Source organism: Chiloscyllium punctatum, chromosome 1, assembly GCF_047496795.1.
Source record: "Chiloscyllium punctatum isolate Juve2018m chromosome 1, sChiPun1.3, whole genome shotgun sequence".
Taxonomy (NCBI): domain Eukaryota; kingdom Metazoa; phylum Chordata; class Chondrichthyes; order Orectolobiformes; family Hemiscylliidae; genus Chiloscyllium; species Chiloscyllium punctatum.
Window position 1 is genome coordinate 44,984,583 of NC_092739.1, and position 21,602 is coordinate 45,006,184.

Consider the following 21,602-nt stretch of genomic DNA (forward strand, 5'->3'; position numbering starts at 1 on the left):
AATTAGAAACTTTATGTTCAATTGTGTGCATACAAAAGTACCCCCATCACACGTTACTGTGTATAGAACCATTAGACCATAGCACATACTATCTTTGAATAAGGTCCAGCATTTGAGTTTAAAAGTGTAGTTATTTCAAACATTGGGGAACCACAAGACATAACAGTAGGATCTTAATTTTCAAAGGAATTATATTCATGGTGCGTCCGGTCATGCTGCCAAACAGCAGCGAACTTTATGAGGAGAGGACAAAAATCAAATCTTCACTCTCTGTGCCAAATGTTACACACCATTTCAAATTATTCAGCTTTTGAACTGCAGCAGAAGGCGATTTAAAATGCTAGGTTGGAGGGGGTCAGCTTGCACATGATCTATGACCAACAGAAGTGAAGGAAACTGACATTGGCCTCAATTACATCAGCTCTGATCATTAACATGATTTGTAGGAGTAATTCCTATTTCTGGCACAATGCCGTGGCTGCCCCTCAACTGGTTTGCGACCAGAAGTCACCTGAAGCACAAATAGGGTGGAAAACCCTGCTCAAAGGGCCACCATGCGTTTTCTCTCTGTTTTGTATCACTGAAATGGGCACAGACAGGATGTATTGCACTAGAAAATTGGTCACTTTATCACTCAGCTGCCTGAGGTACTGGAAGCTGTTGACGGCTTTGTACTTTCCAGAGAGCTGTACCAGAGCAGCAGGCAGCTTTCCTCAAGGAAATATCTTGACTGCAATTAGCAAAGGCTTATTAAGGGGAAAATAGTCCCCTTATTACTATGTTATACATTATTCAAACCATTGTATAATCCTTCTATCACTACATAACTCTGTGTCTCAAAAATCTTCAGTACTATCCACTTGTTTGAGTGTGGCAAAGTGAATTCCGCTAATGTCTCTGCCAGTCTTTCTTGGCCGGAGGGTGGATCAACTCATAAGTATCTTTTCAGTAGGCGCTTATGCTTATATGGGTGCATCCTGGAAGCCTTTTTGGGGAAGGAGAGGATGGGAAATAGAACATTGAACTGCTGTTTGTGGATGTAGGGCAGGGGAATGAAGGGGCTGTAAGCTGTCCAGAAAGTGCAGTTAGAAGTCATTCCTTCCAGATTTCTATGGGGGGATGATCAGAGAAGGGCTCAGTTGTAGTAATCTCAGTTTGGAGTCAAAATGTCATGGACTCAAGTCTGCCTCTTCAAAGATTTGAATGCATAATCTCAGTTGATGTACAACACTGAACGAGTTGTGCTGTCATTTGGATGAGATTTTAAATTAAAGTCCAATTTGCCTGCTGAGGCGAGTATAAAAGAACTCTCAGACTATTCGAGAAACAGGGAAGTTAATGCTTCCCCGGATAAGTTATCAAAGTTCAAAATTACTTCAATTGACCATTCACACTCTCATTGTTGTTTGTAAATCTGCCAATTGCCTATATTAGAACGGTGACTATATTACAAAATACTTTGTGGATTGTTACCATGGCTCATCCCTCTTTAAAAAATGGAAGTCTATCATTTATTTGTAAAAATGTTAATTCTAAATACTCAATGCATTCTTCACATTTCCTTTTTAATAATGTTCATTATATTACATGGAACTGTGTCCATAGATTGAAATCAGGGTTCAAATACTCCTAGGTAAAGCACTTAGATAACATGGGAAGATGAATATTGTCAATTTGTTGATCCTGCATTGTGAGCACAAATTCAACATTTCAATGGCTGCAGGTTGACAATTGTCAACTTGACAGATCGAAAATCTATCAGTCTGAAATTGGTGTCTTCATCTGCACAATTCTTTCCTGGACATATCTTCTCAATCATAACAGCATTGAATTTGATTAGCATTGTTTAAACTATAGCCAGTTAGTAATTGAAAACTGCTTATTAAGTGAACATAGTATACAGTGACTTTGACTTAAGCACATGGACAGTCTAATGTTATTCTCAGTTCTTGACATTTTGACAAATTGAGATTCAATAATACATTTGTTTAATCTGGGCATGTAGTATCGCTTCAAGTGCTCATTTCAGGGAGGGGAAGATGGAGATGGAGCAATACGATATTTATTATCAAAATTAAGCATGGTAATGTTTGTTTTAATTAGAAACACCTTTTGTAGGAACACATGAGATCTGGTAAACTACAAGAGGACATGAATCAAAAACATGCTGTTACAATCCACATGGTGTGACTGTAAAAGGCCAAAGATCAATTATCTTTTTCCAAAATAATACTACAAAGTGCTGGAGGACACATAAAAGCTGAACATTTGGCTATGGTGGTTAACAGATCTAATAACACACAGAAGTTCTTAATTTAAATGAGCTGACATCTCAAAAGAACAGAAAACCTTCTTCTAACACTTGCATAATCAGACACACATGAAAATTAATAGACATCATTTGTCTAACTCCCTTGCACGCTTTGTGCGTCTGTGTGCAGTCATCCACAGAAATTATTTTTCCAGCATTTCTGTAGTGTGAATTTTAACCCACCTGGTGGTCATGGGCTGGGGGTAGGGGGGAGGGATGCATCCTTGAAATGGAGTGTTCAGCTTTACTGCCCCACTTTCACTGGTTATCATTTTACTAGCAGCAGAATCTTTGCACTTGATGAAAATTGGGGTTGCAGTATACCAATAGAGTCCTGAATAATCTTCATGCCAAACATTGTGTGCTGTCTTGCCAGTTTCTGTCAAGAGTGTAAGGGCACCTGGAAATCTTCCCTCAATGAGGGCAGAAGCAGCAACCAGCAAGTTGTTGATTTCCACCCATTACATATACAGTATCTAACGCACTGCATGCAACTGATGCTGGGAGATCAAATACCAGGAGTTCAAACTTAGACTGGTAAGCACGTTTACTTCAAACTGTGGGAGGGAGGAGTTAAACTCAGTTTGAACATTGACATTTTAAGAGTACTGTACTTACCAAGACATTATCACCTCTATTGTATTCTATTTGAGTTTTATTCTGTGTCTAGCAGAACTGGCACAGTCAGCAATACATCACAGGCTGCTGGTGAACACGGAATACAATAAACAGAAACATTCATTTTTAACTATTAGTGCATGTCCCTGATTGAGAAGGAGAAATGAGCTTGTGCTGTGGTCGCACAGTCTCTCATCCCAGAAAGGACGAACACGTGCGATGCCAGGAGCAAAATGGGACCTTCATCCCTGCTCTGATTCACTGATGTTAACTACTCTGAAAGCTGCTTCACTATACCAGCAATATTCTTCAGTAGATGAAAATCACTTGAAGTTGAGAAATGTATTAAAAAAAAGATGATTGTCTTGTTAGTAACCATACTCAAAACTTTCATGCAACACAGCTCCAAATAACATCATGCTTTTGTTGGAAACTTACCCGTGGCCCCTGATCTCCTTGATCACCCTGAAGGAGACAAATACAGCTCATTGATTTTAGTGCAGAAACAATGAGAAATTAAGCATTTCTTTTATACAAGTAAATGCATTTGTTTTTCACATATAAAGGAAAACACATGTAGGCTTGTTTGTAAAAATAGTTGTTTTCACAAACCTTGTCACCTTTTGGACCAGGTGGACCCTGCAATGAAACAAGTTAAAAGTTATTAAATTGTTTTTTCCTCTAATTATACCTCTGAAATTCAAACCAAGTTCATTCCGTTGTCTACTTTTGAAGATATGAATCCTGCATTCGCGTACTGAATTGAAACAAGTTTTACCCCTTTCCCCACAGACCTCTCATGCTAGGCTCCATTTCTCAACCAAGAGGGAGTTGACAAGTGATCCACTAATAACACTTTGCAACAATACCTTCCTATGAATCATCTTAGCTTGCCTGACCACACCTTCCTACGAATCATCTTAGCCTGCCTGACAATGTATCTCCTTTCTAAAGCAAAGCAGTCAGCTTCACCTTGTTGAACTGGCTGAAAGTGAGAATTAACTGCGTGCACAACAGGCAGCACCAACCCACACCTGCTCTGTGGTATCCTTAAACAGTGACGTGCTGCACCCTGGACATTGCTCGTAGAATTTAATCCAAGCAATGCGACTCTTGTCTGCCAGTTATACAGCCAGCAAGGAGACTTTCCCCTCTTTGGGAAACACTCCCCATACAAAATCCCAAATAGGTACTTACCTAGGAAGGGGTGGGCTTTACTGGGACCCAGAGCCCCTGACATCATTGCCAGTCAGAGGCAGCAGAAGCAGGGGCTGGCATTCAGCACTGCCCTCCTTCCCTTCCCAAAGCAGAGATCCTTGATCAGGTATTACCTGCCTGACAAGGAAAGATCCCCAACACAGGGAGACTGCACACTGGCACCAGGCAGGATGGTGCTTTTGGCCTTGCACACGGCAATAGCTCAATGTCCACTGCTGGCTGAATACCAAAGGTTCAGGATGAGGACCTTAATTGTCCATTGAAGGGCTTTAACCTGCGGCAGAGCAGGAAAGCTGTTCACTCCCCAGCTAAATTCACCCTGCACACTCTCACTCTAGTAAATTCCCTCCTGTCTTCAAACCTATCTTGGGGAGGTGACATTAAATTCTGCTTTAGGAGGTGGCCACACATTGTTGGTCTGAAGATGTATGAAGGGTAGGGCTAGCAGTTGCTTTCTCTGAAGCACATGAACAGAAACTTAAGTTTTCAAAACAAATCCAGTTGTATGAATTTAATGGACCATCACAGCCCAATGTTACCATGATAAGGTTAAAACACCATAAATTAATGATTTGCAAAGAGATAACATGGTGACTAACCTCCTTCATGATAGGTATGCACTCATTTTATAAGACAGGAGAAAAATTGAGCTGTTTGCAAAACTGTAAAGAATGTTCTTTGCATATGGTTCATCATTCCACAGTCAACAACGAGCAGTGGGGATCTCTCACAATGGGTGTTGATCTGGCCCTGCATGTATGGATTGATGTATTGCATGAATGCATTAATTTTGAGTTTGTCCATAGCAAACTTAATGCACAAATAGGAATAATGGATTGCCTTGACATTAAGGGCGAGTGCAGGGATCCTCCAGTTGAGGAAACTGAGAGTATTTGTGGAAGCTGTTTACTCTGGGGATGATGGTTGGAGGTGAGGTGAGGGGACAGCTCCAATTCCTTCCACCTCCCAAAACAATTTGAGGTGGAATAATAGTTGCTGCAATTTCTGAGCGCGCTCTCAGGCTTGTCCACCCAATGCACCTGCTCATCTATCATTACGCATGTCTGTACACTGCACGCACACTAGGGCCAAGGGCACTCAGCATTGTTGAGAAAGAAGCTTGTAAGTGCGAAAATTCTCACCCAGACTCCGTTGAAGTTTGAGTTGGGCCAGAGAAATACTCTGATTAGCATGCTGAACCGCAAGCCAATAACTGAGGGTCTTAGAGACAGCCTAAAGAAAACCTGATAAGTGTATTTTAATAATTGCACCATTTACTTTCTCTTTGCCACCACTTCTGCAAGCCTCTGGGCCTCAGATCCTTCAGGTTGGTGCCTACAAATCTGCAGAAACCTGCTCTGTTTCTTTACCTTCCTGGTTTGCATCCCTCTCATTCTAGCAGCAGATCCCGAGAGTGAGCACAACCGGGGCCATGGCCCTGATCCAGGGCAGAACAATTAGAAGCACATGTTCCCTCACAGGCAGCAAGCTTTTATAAACCTCACGTACAGATGTCTAATTAGTGCAAACATGAGCAGTCTAATGAAACGTTGGAGTAGAAATGTTAACCAATCTTATCTCTTTCAAATGCTTTCAAATGATAACTGACTTGCTGCATTTTTGTTATTTTTCTGTTTTTGTTTTATATAACAATGACCACCTATTTAACAAATTATAACTGGGCAGAAGATAAAATTGTGCTGAGCTAACATGAGTGTCTGGAGCAGATGATACCTGTGGGGTCCTCAGGATTAGTATTCAATAAATCTTCACCAAATAATAGTCTCATCTTCCCTGTGTTTCTTGAATGTCTCTAGTCATGGCATTTCTTATCTTCAGGTATTTGGCATCACTGATCAGTCAAATCCCAAAATGTTCCACTGACACAGAAAACTTTGATAGTAGGAAAGCTGATTGGAGGCAGATGTTCGCAGGTAAAGGGACGGCTGGAAAATGGGAAGCCTTTAGAAGTGAGATAACGAGAATCCAGAAAAAGTATATCCCTGACAGGGTGAAAGGAAAGGCTAGTAGCTATAGGGAATGCTGGATGACTAAAGAAATTGAGGGTTTGGTTAAGAAAAAGAACAAAGCATATGTAAGATATAGACAGATAGATCGAGTGAATCCTTAGACGAGTATAAAGGAAGTAGGAGTATACTTAAGAGGGAAATCAGGAGGGCAAAAAGGGGACATGAGATAGCTTTGGATTCTCCTTAATTCTATTTGCCAAAGGGTTTTTACAAATACATTAAGGATAAAAGAGTAACTAGGGAGAGAATAGGGCCCCTCAAAGATCAGCAAGGCAGCCTTTGTGTGGAGCCGCAGAAAATGGGGGAGATACTAACTGAGTATTTTCCATCAGTATTTACTGTGGAAAAGGATATGGAAGATATAGAATGTAGGGAAATAGATGGTGATGTTTTGCAAAATGTCCAGATAACAGAGGAGCAAGCGCAGGATGTCTTGAAACGGGTAAAGGTGGATAAATCCCCAGGAGCTGATCAGGCGTACCTGAGAACTCTGTGGGAAGCTAGAGAAGTGATTGCTGGGCCTCTTGCTGAGATATTTGTATCATCAATAGTCACAGGTGAGGTGCCAGAAGACTGGAGGTTGGCGAACATGGTGCCAATGTTTAAGAAGGGCCGTAAGGACAAGCCAGGGAACTATAGACCAGTGAGCCTGACCTCGGTGGTGGGCAAGTTATTGGAGGGAATCCTGAAAGACAGGATGTACATGTATTTGGAAAGGCAAGGACTGATTAGGGATAGTCAACATGGCTTTGTGCATGGGAAATCATGTCTCACAAAATTGATTGAGTTTTTTGAGGAAGTAACAAAGTGGATTGATGAGGGCAGAGCAGTAGATGTGATCTATATGGACTTCAGTAAGGCGTTCGACAAGGTTCCCCATGGGAGACTGATTAGCAAGGTTAGATCTCACGAACTACAGGAGAACCAGCCATTTGGATACAGAACTGGCTCAAAGGTAGAAGACAGAGGGTGGTGGTGGAGAGTTGTTTTTCAGATTGGAGGCCTGTGACCAGTGGAGAGCCACAAGGATCGGTACTGGGTCTTCTACTTTTTGTCATTTACATAAATGATTTGGATGTGAGCACAAGAGGTACAGTTAGTAAGTTTGCAGATGACACCAAAATTGGAGGTGTAGTGGACAGCGAAGAGGGTTACCTCCAATTACAACAGAATCTTGACCAGATGGGCCAATGGGCTGAGAAGTGGAAGATGGAGTTTAATTCAGATAATTACGAGGTGCAGCATTTTGGGAAAGCAAATCTTAGCAGGACTTATACATTTAATGGTAAGGTCCTAGGGAGTGCTGCTAAACAAAAAAACCTTGGAGTGCAGGTTCATAGCTCCTTGAAAGTGGAGTCACAGGTAGGTAGGACAGTGAAGAAGGCATTTGGTATGCTTTCCTTTATTGGTCAGAGTATTGAGTACAGGAGTTGGGAGGTCATGTTGCGGCTGCACAGGACACTGGTTAGGCCACAGTTGGAATACTGCGTGCAATTCTGGTTTCCTTCTTATCAGAAAGATGTTGTGAAACTTGAAAGGGTTCAGAAAAGATTTACAAGGATGTTGCCAGGGTTGGAGGATTTGAGCTATAGGGAGAGACTGAACAGGCTGGGGCTGAAGGGTGACCTTATAGAAGTTTACAAAATTATGAGGGGCATAGATAGGGTAAATAGGCAAAGCCTTTTCCCTGGGGTCAGGGAGTCTAGACCTAGAGGGCATAGGTTTAGGGTGAGAGGGGAAAGATATAAAAGGGACCTAAGGGGCAACCTTTTCACACAGAGGGTGGTACGTGTATGGAATGAGCTGTTAGAGGAAGTGGTGGAGGCTGGTACAATTGCAACATTGTACATCTCTGCACATCTCTATGACTCTATTAGTCAATAACTTTCCCAAAGAAGCTGAACTAATGTATTATGAATGGCTGATAGAAATCTTGAGGTTCTTATAAGGAGAATCCAATTTTGTTTTGCATAATTTGTTCTTTATACAAGGAGTGAAATTTTTTTCTGAATGCTCAGTGCACATACACTACATTAGCTCAGCTTAAAAACATCACCTAGATTCTGTCCTTAAAATGTTAGAAAAAATGAAGGCAAGAAGTTAGTACAAAAATTATGAACTGTTAACAACACTGTTATTAGTTTGCAAAGGGACTAGCCTCAGGTGAGTGCAAAGCATGTTATAAATCTTCAGAACTTGCACATCAATCCATGCTGCTCTGTCAATTGCTTTGTACTGATGGGGCTGAATCTTATAGGGGCCTGAATAATGTGGATGCTGGCAAAAAATCTGGCAGAATCACAAAGGGTCAAGCAAGCCCTACCTGATGTCGGGAGTAGCTAGCTGCATTTTTGGGTGTTGAGATCAGATTCTCACTAGGCACCAGTGAGCTGCCTAATGAGGATTATTGCTTGTTCTCACCCGCATTGCTGCTGCACATCCATCCTCGTTATTTCGAACGTATCTGCCATGAGAAAACTGGATGCCGAGAATTCTTGAAAATAAACTCGGAGCAGGTACACGGCGGCTCCAGTTTGCTACCTGTTCCTCTAGATTTCCAACTGGGCACTTGGCAACATCTCAGGCATTCTCCTGGGCAATGGCTTCTCTTACACGCTCTACTCCGCACCGGACATGGACACCTGCCAGCCTCTCGGGACTATCTTGGCGCTGATCTGATCCACATACAAGATGCATTCTGAGAACACTGAGTGAATGGACAGGCACCGGGCTCCTGGATTGGACTAGGCTATTCACTTGCCTTCTCAGCACTCACTGACCTTTAGCTTGGAATGGTCCCTGCTTTGCCATGACTTTCCTTTTCGAGCTTTGCCTCCCCAGCCAGAGCCATCAGGCTTACTTTACTTCTGCCATTTCTTGCAGTTTAGTGCATACACCATCCCATTGGCCAGGACCCTGGATGCCTGCCATAGAGGGGGTCACCAATTTCCCCTTTTTAGCCAGGTCGAGGGCAAATATCATGAACCATGCGGGGTAACACCAGACAGAGCTTGTCTGGGTACACAGAGGCCATTTGAATACTGCCTGGACATCAGGGATACTAATCAGGATACCTAGGCAGTGGCTAATCCTTCTGGCTATGTAAACTGGTAGTATCGAGCTGACATCAGACATGAGGTGTGCCATAAAGGTGAGTTTGGGATGACAGATTGAGAAAATCAGCTAGGCCTCAAAGAGGGAAACTCTCCATGACACTGAACAAAACGGACACAGCCAGAACAACACAAGATTCAGCTGAGTGTCTCACCTTTAGTGTCTCTGTTTTTGCTGAGGTTGTGCTGGATTTGCACATCAATTATCCATTGAAAATTGCGTTTTTTTAAGCATGATAATTGTTGATGTAATACAAATCAATCACTTGGGCTCAGAAACTGAACAATTTAGATTGTTCAAATCTATTCCAGCTTGTCTCTGGAGATCTACAAGAGCTAATATATTAATCTTTACAAAAAAGTCTTAATTATCTTTAGTTTTTTTTCCATACCCTCTACTAGCCCAATCCTCTTTTTCTCTCTTTGCATGGAATCCTGTTTTCTAAGACCACGTGTGGTGTTAGGTTTGAAAGGAGAAGGCATTTCTGTTCTGGGCATCTCAGGTCCTTCTGTGCAATGACATTCTACTCAGCTCATTGCATTTATGAACAGAACATCAATTCTCATGGGCAAGTGGACATGAGGTTCAGAATTCTACCACAGCTTTCTGGTCTCCAACTTCCAGTTGCCATATTTCAAAGGCACTAGAAAAATAATCCACTGTCTGCAAGCCAGAAACCTTCATTGTTTGCCCCAGCACATCCTTGGAGATGGTGCAGACCAGATAGAAACTGACTCCATGCTTCAGCAATGCCTCCATAGACTACAGGCTGTCTGGGAGAGAAGGCAAACACTTTTCTGTTGGATGGCAACAGCAGGTCACCTTGACTGACAAAACTATCCTGGATTGAGGTTGTTTCAGGGATCAGTTGCTCATTGGACCCTCAAGAAAACCTTGCTCCAGTGCAGTAAAATAGAGTCATAGAGATGTATAGCATGGAAACAGACCCTTCAGTCCAACCTGTCCATGCCAACCAGATATCCCAACCCAATCTAGTCCCACTTGTCAGCACTCGGCCCATATCCCTCCAAACCTTTCCTATTCATATACCCATCCAGATGCCTTTGAAATGTTGCAATTCTACCAGCCTCCACCACTTCTTCTGGCAGCTCATTCCATAGACATACCACCCTCTGTGTGAAAAGGTTGCCCCTTAGGTCTCTTTTATATCTTTCCCCTCTTACCCTAAACCGATGCCCTCGAGTTCTGGACTCCCCGACCCCAGGGAAAAGACTTTGTCTATTTATCCTATCCATGCCCCTCATGATTTTATAAACCTCTATAAGGTCACCCCTCAGCCTCTGACGCTCCAGGGATGACAGCCCCAGCCTGTTCAGCCTCTCCCTGTAGCTCAAATCCTCCAATCCTGGCAACATCCTTGTAAACCTTTTTTGAATCCTTTCAAGTTTCACAACATCTTTCCGATAGGAAGGAGACCAGAATTACACACAATATTCCAACAGAGGCCTAACCAATGTCTGCAACATGACTTCCCAACTCCTGTACTCAATACTCTGACCAATAAAAGACGGCTGAAAACAAAAATATTTGAGATAATCATGAAGGAATCAGAGATGAACACGTGAGCCACTCTGACCCCAACCAGTTCAGGAGTAAATCATCCACCTCATTCACTTGGTTGCTAGTGGACAAAGCATAGTCTGCAAATAGACATCCTCAGTATGCAGTGCTGAGCTCAGACAGGCACTGGTCATCATCATTTTCCCTCCAAGTTTCTGCACTGCTATTCCAAGGGTCACTGATCCGTGTTGAGGATACAACTCTATTTTGCTTTGCCTTGGTCAAATGGTCATATTTCACAAGAACCCTGATGCTACTGCAACCACAAACAAACTTCTTCTCGCCCAATTCCCACACGCATACTGTTCGTCACTTCAAGCAGTGACCTGAATAGTAATCAGGCCCAGGAAGTTTGGCTGAACTTTCTCTGTGGTACTTTCAGACAGAGGACCATTACGTTATTTGAGAAAGGCAGCAACAAACAAATTGAAACCGGAAATTAGATTAGATTAGATTACATTACATTACAGTGTGGAAACAGGCCCTTCGGCCCAACAAGTCCACACCGACCCATCACCCACCCATACTCCTACATTTACCCCTTACCTAACACTATGGGCAATTTAGCATGGCCAATTCACTGTACCTGCAGGTCTTTGGACTGTGGGAGGAAACCGGAGCACCCGGAGGAAACGCACGCAGACACGGGGAGAACGTGCAAACTTCACACAGTCAGTCGCCTGAGGCGGGAATTGAACCCGGGTCTCTGGCGCTGTGAGGCAGCAGTGCTAACCACTGTGCCACCCACAACTCCAAATAGCTCAGTCTCTGCCTTTACCAACAAAGGTACCTGAAACATTTCACTTTCTAGCTCTAGTGTATACTATTAACAAGATTATAAACTCAAATATTCATTACCATCTAGAAGGACAAGGGTTGCGGACCCAAGAAAACACACTATAATCCATAACCTTTAACTTTGAAGATATTGTCATTTCTTCAATGTCACCGGGTCTAAATTCTAGGAGATCCCTTCCAAATAACACTATGGATGTTTAGAAGGGACGTTCTAGAATTACATGGACTTGGTTACCATGACGGTCCTAACTTCTCAACCTCGCCAGAGACATGGCTCCCCTCAAATTAAATTCACCACCAGTCAGCTCAGTCTAACGTGGGAGCAGCCCTATGGTTCTCAGAGACTACGGCGACTTTACTTTACATCTCCTGGGCTGCAATGGTTCAAGAAGGAACTCACTGCCACCTGCTCAAGAGTAGGAGTTCTACAGCACGGGAAGATGCCCTTCAAATAATTGGGATGAATAATAAATGCTAGTCTGGCCAATGATCCAACATACAGGGAACAATTGAGGAGAGATGGTACTGCAGTGATGATGTCATTAGACAAGTAAGCCAGAGCCGAAATGAATGCTCTGGGCACAAAGGTTCAAATCCCATTGTGGCAGGTGGTAAAATTTTACATTCCCTTAATAAACATAGAATGTACAGTCAATCTCAGCAAAGGTGACCATAATATTCATAGTCAAATGTCATTTTTTAAAAAACTGAGTATGGTTCAATAATATCCGTTAAGGGAAGGAAATTCTAACCTGCTCTGGGCTGCATTTGAACAAACAACAACGTGGCTCAATTGTTCACTATAATGGACAAGCAAGCTACTTAGTTCAAGGGCAGTCAGAGATAGGAGAAAGTGAGGACTGCAGATGCTGGAGATCAGAGCTGAAAATGCGTTGCTGGAAAAGCGCAGCAGGTTTCCTGAAGACAGGCTCATGCCCGAAACGTCGATTCTCCTGCTCCTTGGATGTTGCCTGACCTGCTGCGCTTTTCCAGTTAGAGATAGGTGTCAAATTCTGGCCATGTCAGTGACAGCCACATCCCACTGAAGAATGAAAAAAACCCAAAATCTCACCTTTTCTAATATCTTCACATAACTGAAGCCTTTCATACCCCCTATCAACTAGATCTATCAAACCAAACTGTTTAATCCGTTCCAGTAATTAAAACAAAATTAATGGAAGGTAAATTACAATCAGAAGCGACCGTACCAATGACTGTGGAGAGTAACAGCTGCAGCCAATGAGTGATCCATGACAGTTCCTGGGTACAAATAGCAGCAGGAAAAAGGCCCAGTAAGGTGACACTTAGTATCCATTCACTCGTCCAATGTAGCGAGGCAGCTTTTGATCCATTCAAATGGCTAGATGATCTGCTGCACCCCTCTAGGGGGTAAGTCATCATCAACTCAGTGATCACAAATAGCCATAGGGGCATTCTGAACAGCAAGTTTCCCACTGCAGAGGACTGTCTCACACAAGACTGGGTTCCAGGCATCTCCATCACATGTTTCATGTGCACCGAATCAGTCTCAGTTAACTGCAGTTACCAGTGCGACACTGCACCACACTGGCACTGGTTTGTACAAATCTTCCAGGGTTCACAGTTAAAACATGAAACCAGCTACAACACACAGCAGTTCAGGCACCATGAGGTCACTGACCTTTCATCTCACCTTGCAGAAACTAAATGCCTGGTTTGTTTTCAACAAAGGGTTTCTTGAGGAGATGTGTGTCTGGTCCATATCCCCCTTTGCTCAGTTCTCACCCCATCATTGAGCCAATTTTGTCCATGGCATGACAGTTATTATTCTGGGGATCGTATTTGGTGAGTACTGGAAAGCTTCTCCCGAGTGGTTCAGATAACGGAAGTGCACCTTGAAGATCCACTGTGTGTTCGATGTTGGCCCTAGTCAATGCTCTGTGCTGCTTGCAGTGACGTTCGGCATCAGTCTGGGAGATGTGCATGGTAGTCATTAGCCATGCCTCCTGGGGGTGCTCCTTTATTGTGCAAGCCAGCCCTGAAGATGAAACAGGGGAGTGAATGCTCGCGCAACCTGGGAGTAATGTAGAACATAAGCATCATGACAGCTGTCCGAGCAGTGGGAGCACACCTTGAGGAATTGTTGCTGAGGTCACACAAAAGGTAGACACTGAAAGGGTGAGATCCCTCCTGGTTCAGGAATCCAGCTGGATGCCAGGGAGCTCTAAGCACCACATGAGTGCAATCAATACTGTACATGCAAATCTAGTGGCTTGAACAGCTTGGCTCGTTGGTTCCACGTTGAATTGCCTGAATTTGTAGCCTTGAGGCATTACGGTACATTCCATATATGCTGCAGGTGGCTCATTCTTGCTCTTTCTGGTCTTCCTTATCGTCTGTCACACAACCCTGTAACCTTGGAAATAGCAACATGTATAATGGCTCTTTAAGATCAGCTAGACAGGTTAGTAAGGGTTACTGCATGGCTTCACAAAGACCAACACACTGCATTCTCACTCCAATCTTGCTGAGTGAGAATTGTCCTTAAGCTCAAAGTTCAATGTATCACCGAACCAGGTTAGGAAATATAACCTTTATACTGCAATGAGTGCTTCATTTCAGCATGCAGAACTGAGTGCTTGAAACATTGTTGTTTCTTTTTTATTTCTGTTTGGATTCACACACCATTTGAGTGTTTGAGCTGTGCAAGAACACATGCAAAGACATCTCAAGCCCCTCCCATTTTCACAAAGCATTATCAAAGAACCCTACATTGACCGAACTGAAGGAAAGAATGGTGTCTTTACATTTCTCTCCGATTCCTTCAACTGGAATCCACCTGTCTAACCTACGCTCTGCTGCCATCACTGTAGACAGGCTGCTTTCCTTTGGTGTCCCCTGGGTCATGCTTCAATCTCCCTTATTCATTTCTCGTAAGCTTCCTGAGCCTCTCCCTGAGCCTACACTTTCCAATTCTTATTCAATTTCACATGCTCCTTCACCGCCCCAACATGTCCCCCACTCTCAACATGCAATTCCCACCTTTCTTGTCCCTTTGCCCCTATCACTGAGATCCTCCCTTTGGCCTCCCAGTTGTCTACTTCCATTCTGTGGTAACCTCTACAAGGGCCCTGTCAGTTTAATTCATTCCCATAGCTTCCCACTTTCAGCTGTGTTTTTCTGTTCTTCCCTTTTTGTGTTACGCCCTCATGCCTGCCACAGTCAGGTCAGTTGGAGTCAGCCAATATGGCTGCCTTGCTTGAGCAGGCTGGGTGAGCTTCACAGTCTACATCTCTGAGTGGCAGAGAACGAATGTTCACATGACAGAAGGGCGGGCCAGGAGGTTTATATTCCTGACATGTGCTGCTTTGACTGGTACAAAATACCCTGGTTATGAAGGATCCATGAAAGAAGTGTGCACTCACCAGAGCTTCCAAGAACATGTAAAGCCCACCAAGTATATACCTGACACAGGTGAAAATCTAACAGGCAGCATAAGTGATGAGATGCTCCATTCCTGCAAGATCCAGCCTGTTTTTATTTCTCACATTGAGCAACAGGCAAGATGCTCCAGAGCTGGTCTGCTGTATGGTTGGATTGGTGAGTCAGATCAGCCTGCCAGTGTTGTGAACAAAGCGAGTCAGTGAGTGACTATATTTCACTGAACTCACTGGGGTGTGTTTCTGGAGCCAGTTCTGGAGAAGAGGAAATTAAATTTGGCCACGTCTTGACCTTTGCAATCTAGCTGGCCACTGTTAACATTGATTGATAAAACTACAGGGCTCGCAAGTTCTAATCAAAAAGAGACAGACTTTATATGCTCATTCATAATGGCATTTGGATTTTACTAGAAAACCGTAAAGGCTGGTTTTAAACCAGTCACTGAACAGTTAAAATCCCTGTGGTGATTATGAGCCTGGTGCCATATTGTAATGTGAAGTTTTAATCTGTTTTATTGTGCAGATGAGTGGGTCACCTTCAAGAAGATTTTGACTATAATATACTAGTTGTGCTCCATGAACATCAATGAGCCCCATCTGCAATTTTATCACTGACCACACCGACCCTCTGAAGAGTAGCCTGAGGCCTACAGAAAGATGTAACTACCAGAACAGACTGAAAAAAAAGAGATCCAGAAGATAAGCTAAACTTTCATTAAAATGTATTCAACTAAAAACAAAATGTTGTCAAAGTTCTGGGGAGTAATACTGAATGTGAAATGGTAGCTCGATTTCTCTTTCTCCACAGATGCTTCCAGACCTTTTGAGTTTTTCCATCTGTTTCTGCGATAAAATCCAGATTGGTCAGGAGCAGGAGACCTCGGATTTGCACTGTTCTACGGACTGCTGGTCAGGCATTTTAACACCTGAAGCATTGGGACTGGCATGTGATGGTGCACATTCTATTTTTTTCTTGAAAGTTGTCATTGGGCATAGACCCCCCAATTTGCATATTTCAACTACCAAACGTTCAGTTTGAGCAGGAGTGCAGTTCAGTGAAATCTTAAGATGTTCCAAAGATTTTTTCAAAACTATCACACTCATATTCTCTGTCATTGTTCATACAATCATTCACATTTTCCTTGAGATCGCTACAAATGAGCCAGCGAAATCTCTCAGACTGGCTTTATATGTGAAAGGTAATAAGAGATGTCTATGTGAATGTTTTGAATTTGAAATCTAGCAATGTGATCTAGCACAGCACATTATATCATTGCAGACTCAGAAACTTTAATTTAATTTTTGTTTGGTTGTGTTCTGCACATTTTTATTAACAGATTTATGACCAGAGCTTTTTAGTCATAGATAAGAACTGTGTGCATAAGGAGACTGGCCTTCTGGTGCAATGGTTTCTGGTATCAAGTAGACTCAGAGTTATACAGCGTACATTATACTCAACTAAGAGAAATCCAACAACATGGCAAAGAAACTTGGACAGCTGGATAGAGGAAATTGCAACTCCAGGAGATCATAAAACTCCAGGAAAGATGGAAGTCCTTTTTCTTACAACTGAAAAGCTAAGAATTTGCACCTCCTGCCAGGGGTCTTTGATTTACTATGATGTCTACAAGAACTCTCCTATTGTGAAAAGATTATTTTTATATTGGATTTGGAATAAGTCAAATTTATAAAGAACCATCAAAAAAAGGCTACAAGTGAGCCTTGGTGCTCATAGGAAGTTGGAAGCAGTATGTACTTGCATAAAGTTGTCCATAGATGGTATTCTCACATTCTTTTAGCGATCACATCTTCTATGCAGGAGTAGGCCATTCAGCCCCTTCCACCTGTTGCATAACTCAATGAGATCATGGCTGATCGATGGCCTAACTCCATAAACCTGCCTTTGGCCTATATTCCTTAATATCTTGTTTAACAAAAATCTATCTCAGGTTTAAAACTAACAACTGATTAAACATGCACTGTTGTTTGTGGAAGAGAGTTCCAAACTTCTCCCACCCTTTGTGTATAGAATATCTTGACATCTCTTATGAATGGTCTGGCCCTAAATCTCAGACTATGTCCCCTCGTTCTAGAATTCCCAACTGGTGGAAACAATTTATCTTCAGCCATCCTATCTTGTCCATGTATGATGCTGGCTTTTGGCAATTTTTTTTAACAAAAAAAAAGTGTTCCGGAAATTGTATGGAGCCAGTTATGCTAACTCTATGTCACTAAGTCCTGGCTCCAATGGTTTGTTGAAATTCTGTGACACTGGGAAGGGGAGAATGTGGCTTCAGTGGGAACAGGTGGAGAGAGACATGGGGAGGTGGGTGTGCTATAATAATGGGACAACAGGGCAGGTCATGGGTGGATGCTAGGTTGAGTTTGGAGCCTTTTGGGTGGAGCAGAGCAGAAGCTATGATTGGATGTGGGAGGCAGAAACCTGACATGGTGGACAGGTTGCCATGGAAATGGATCAGAGCATTGATCAGAGTGGGGTGTGAATGGGATCAGAGGCTTCATTGGGAAAGTTGGGATATATCCTGATCCTGGCTCACTCCCAGCATGCAGCTAGACTGGGAAGGATGTGTAAAGGCCCTCACTTCTCCAACCTGCCAAGACATCACCTACATGCAGTTCCAGGTTCCTTAAAACTTGGAAAAGTTAAAGTTGAAAACTTAAATGGGAATGCTGCTGCCAGTCTTATTGTCATATTTACAGTAATAACTCAACTTCTTGGATTGCCTGTCCTACCCCTGAGCAGTGTGACGACATGTTTAATGTCCTTAGCAGGACAGGCAAGGTAATAAACTGGCCACACTCCGTTTTCCCTCTTGGATACCTGCCACTGCACACCTTCTCAAATGAATCACACACAACAAACTATCTGCACTGCATTCAGCAGTTATTACAGTCAGTTAGTGCTCAAATTGGTGACAATTCTCTGCTAACATCCTATCATTGTTAAGTGATGTCATGTTCTCTCTCCAATTGCAGGAACCTTTGCGAATACAGCAAAGACAACCACTGACACTCATCTATTAGAATTAGCCTCAGATACAGGTATAAGGTCTCTGTACTGCTGCAGTGCAGCAATTGACTCTGAGCAGGTTTACTTTCCAGTGAGTGAAGCCTTGGTAGCAGTGTACATCTACAATAAACTCTACAATGCACAAGAGACAAAGGCCATACACTAGAGGCCACAGAGGATTAAGAAGAATTGGTAGTTCACCTGGCACTGGTCCTTTGATCTGTATCATTTCCTTTCATGCTGCATGGTTCAATGATAACACAAGGATTAGAAACAGAAAGGCTTATTTAAAATAAAAGGGCAAACTAGAGGAATATGCAATAATAAATGAAAGTACTTAATCCGAAGCACTTCCAAACATCTTTTCTAATTGCCTGGAAGATCTGTATGTGATGAAAATAAAGTTGGTGATATTTACTCTCGGGGGTGGAGGGGTGCATTGCAGATTGATTGTTCCTTCAGTTCTTTGTAGGACATCCATTATGTTGTCTGATCATTTTGAACTTCAGTTTCACCATCTTCAAGCCGGTATTATACATTGATTTTATTCGGTATTACATTTGCTCACTTGTAGCACTATCTGGTACACTCTTAAGCTGCCTTTGTCCACTGTTTTCCAATGCTGTTCTTTCATTCTCCTTTTGCTTCATTGTGATACACTCACTACCAGACTCTCTTTCCAATTCACCAGATGATAAGGAATGCCCATCAGTAATTAGCTTCAAGGAGGTTTTGACATAAAAAATGATTTCCTCACTTTTTTGAGAAACATTTTGCAAGGGCGCAAATGTTCAGATCAGTGCTGAACCCACTGGCACCTTCCCTCACTTTACGCTGCGTTTTACTCATACCTAATTTATACCAAAATTATTAGAAAAAAAAATCAGCAAAGGAGGACCAAGATACTGAGTAAAAAGAAAGAGAAAATAGACAACAGAGGATGAGGGGGGGATTCTCACTGAAACTTACCGGATGTTGAGAGGCCTGGAGGAAGTGGATGTGGAGAAGATGTTTCCATTAGTAGGAGAGACTAGGACCTGAGGGCACAGCCTCGGAGTGAAGGGACGACCCTTTACAACTGAGATGAGGAGGAATGTCTTCAGCCAGTGGGTGGTTAATCTGTGGAATTCATTGCCACATTGTGGATGCCAAAGTCATGAAGTGCATTTAAGACATAGATAGAAAGGTTTTTGATTAGCAAAGGGAGCAAACAGGAGGATGGGGTTGAGAAAGTTATCAGCCAATATCGAATGGTGGAGCAGACTCAGTGAGCTGAATGACTGCTCCTATGTCTTCTTCTCTTATAAAGGTAAACCATCCAAAAATATAAAAGTGAACTGCAAAAGTTCCTATAGGTACATAGGAAGGAAAAGATTAGCAAAGATAAATGCTGCCTTACTCAAGACATATATAGGAGAATTTACAAAGGACAATAGGAAAATGGCAGATGAAAAATAAAACTAATACTGTACTTTATGTCAGTCTTCATGGAGGAATACTTGAAAGCCAAGTACTAGCCAAGAATAAGGGAATGAAAGAAAGTAGCATTGGTAAAATACTAATATTGGGGAATATAATAGGATTGAAATTGAACAAATACCTGGATCAGGTGATCTATACCCCAGAGTGTTGAAAGAGGTAGCTGCAGAGATAGTGGACGTGTTGGTAGTTATCTTGCAAAATTCTATTGATTCTGGAATGGTTCCTAAGAATTGGAAGGTTGGAAACTTAAACACACAACTTAAGAAAGATGGGAGAGAGAACATAGATAACTACAGATCTGTTAGCATGGCATCAGGAGGAGGGAAAATGCTAGAATCGATTTAAAGCCTGTGATGATTCGATACCTGGAAAATAATAAAAGGATTGGGCAGACTCAAGATAGATTATGAAAGGGAAATCATGCTTGGGAAATATGTTTCTTAAGGATGTTACCTACAGAATAAATAAGGTGGATCTCAATGTATGTTTTGTACCTGGATTTTAAGAAGGCTTTCAATAAGACTATAAGACCATAAGACATAGAAGTGGAAGTAAGGCCATTCGGCCCATCGAGTCCACTCCGCCGTTCAATCATGGCTGATGGGCACTTCAACTTCACTTACCCACATTCTCCCCGTAGCCCTTAATTCCCCGAGACAACAAGAATCTATCAATCTCTGCCTTGAAGACATTTAGCGTCCCGGCCTCCACTGCACTCTGCGGCAATGAATTCCACAGGCCCACCACTCTCTGGCTGAAGAAATGTCTCCGCATTTCTGTTCTGAATTTACCCCCTCTAATTCTAAGGCTGTGTCCATGGGTCCTAGTCTCCTCACCTAACGGTAACAATTTCCTAGCATCCACCCTTTCCAAGCCATGTATTATCTTGTACGTCTCTATTAAGTCTCCCCTTAATCTTCTAAACTCCAATGAATACAATCCCAGGATCCTCAGCCGTTCCTCATATGTTAGACCAACCATTCCAGGGATCATCCGTGTGAATCTCCGCTGGACACGTTCCAGTGCCAGTATGTCCTTCCGGAGGTGTGGGGACCAAAACTGGACACAGTACTCCAAATGGGGCCTAACCAGAGCTTTATAAAGTCTCAGTAGCACAATGGTATTTTTAAATTCCAACCCTCTTGAGATAAGTGACAACATTGTATTCGCTTTCTTAATCACGGACTCAACCTGCATGTTGACTTTAGAGAATCCTCGACTAGCACTCCCAGATCCCTTTGTACTTTGGCTTTACGAATTTTCTCACCGTTTAGAAAGTAGTCTGTGCTTTTATTCTTTTTGCCAAAGTGCAAGACCTCGCATTTGTTCACGTTGATTTCCATCAGCCATTTCCTGGACCATTCTCCCAAACTGTCTAGATCCTTCTGCAGCCTCCCCACTTCCTCAGTACTACCTGCCTGTCCACCTATCTTCGTATCATCGGCAAACTTCGCTAGAATGCCCCCAGTCCCTTCATCCAGATCATTAATATATAATGCGAACAGCTGTGGCCCCAACACTGAACCCTGTGGGACACCGCTCGTCACTGGCTGCCATTCTGAAAAAGAACCTTTTATCCCAACTCTCTGCTTTCTGTCAGACAGCCAATCCTCAATCCATCCCAATAGCTCACCTCGAACTCCATGGGCCCTCATCTTGCTCAGCAGCCTCCCGTGTGGCACCTTATGAAAGGCCTTTTGGAAGTCTAGATAGACCACATCCACTGGGTTTCCCTGGTCTAACCTACTTGTCACCTCTTCAAAGAATATCAACTCTTCAAAGAATATCACCTCTTCAATAATGTCCTACTGTGGAGGTTAGTAAGTGAAATGAGACTAGGAGTAACATACTGGCATGGATTGAGAACTGGTGGTAGACAGAAAGCAGAATGTAAGAATACTGGGTCATTCTCAGGTTGTTAGATTGTGATCAGCACGGTAGTAAAAGGACCAGTGCTCGGGCCCTAGCTATTCATAATCTCTATAATTTTTTTTGGATGT

The 21,602-nt window shown here is 42.7% G+C and overlaps 1 protein-coding gene across 1 annotated transcript in view; it reads right to left on the bottom strand.

Annotated features, from left to right (window-relative positions):
* The window catches only part of LOC140459775 (uncharacterized), a 243,750-nt gene that overhangs the window by 192,704 nt on the left and 29,444 nt on the right, over window positions 1-21,602 (bottom strand). The window contains exons 2-3 of the mRNA XM_072554326.1: window positions 3,542-3,568; window positions 3,368-3,394 (exon numbers count right to left, since the gene is read on the bottom strand). The gene's annotated coding sequence lies outside the window, so the exon portion shown is untranslated. The remainder of the gene's footprint in view (window positions 1-3,367; window positions 3,395-3,541; window positions 3,569-21,602) is intronic.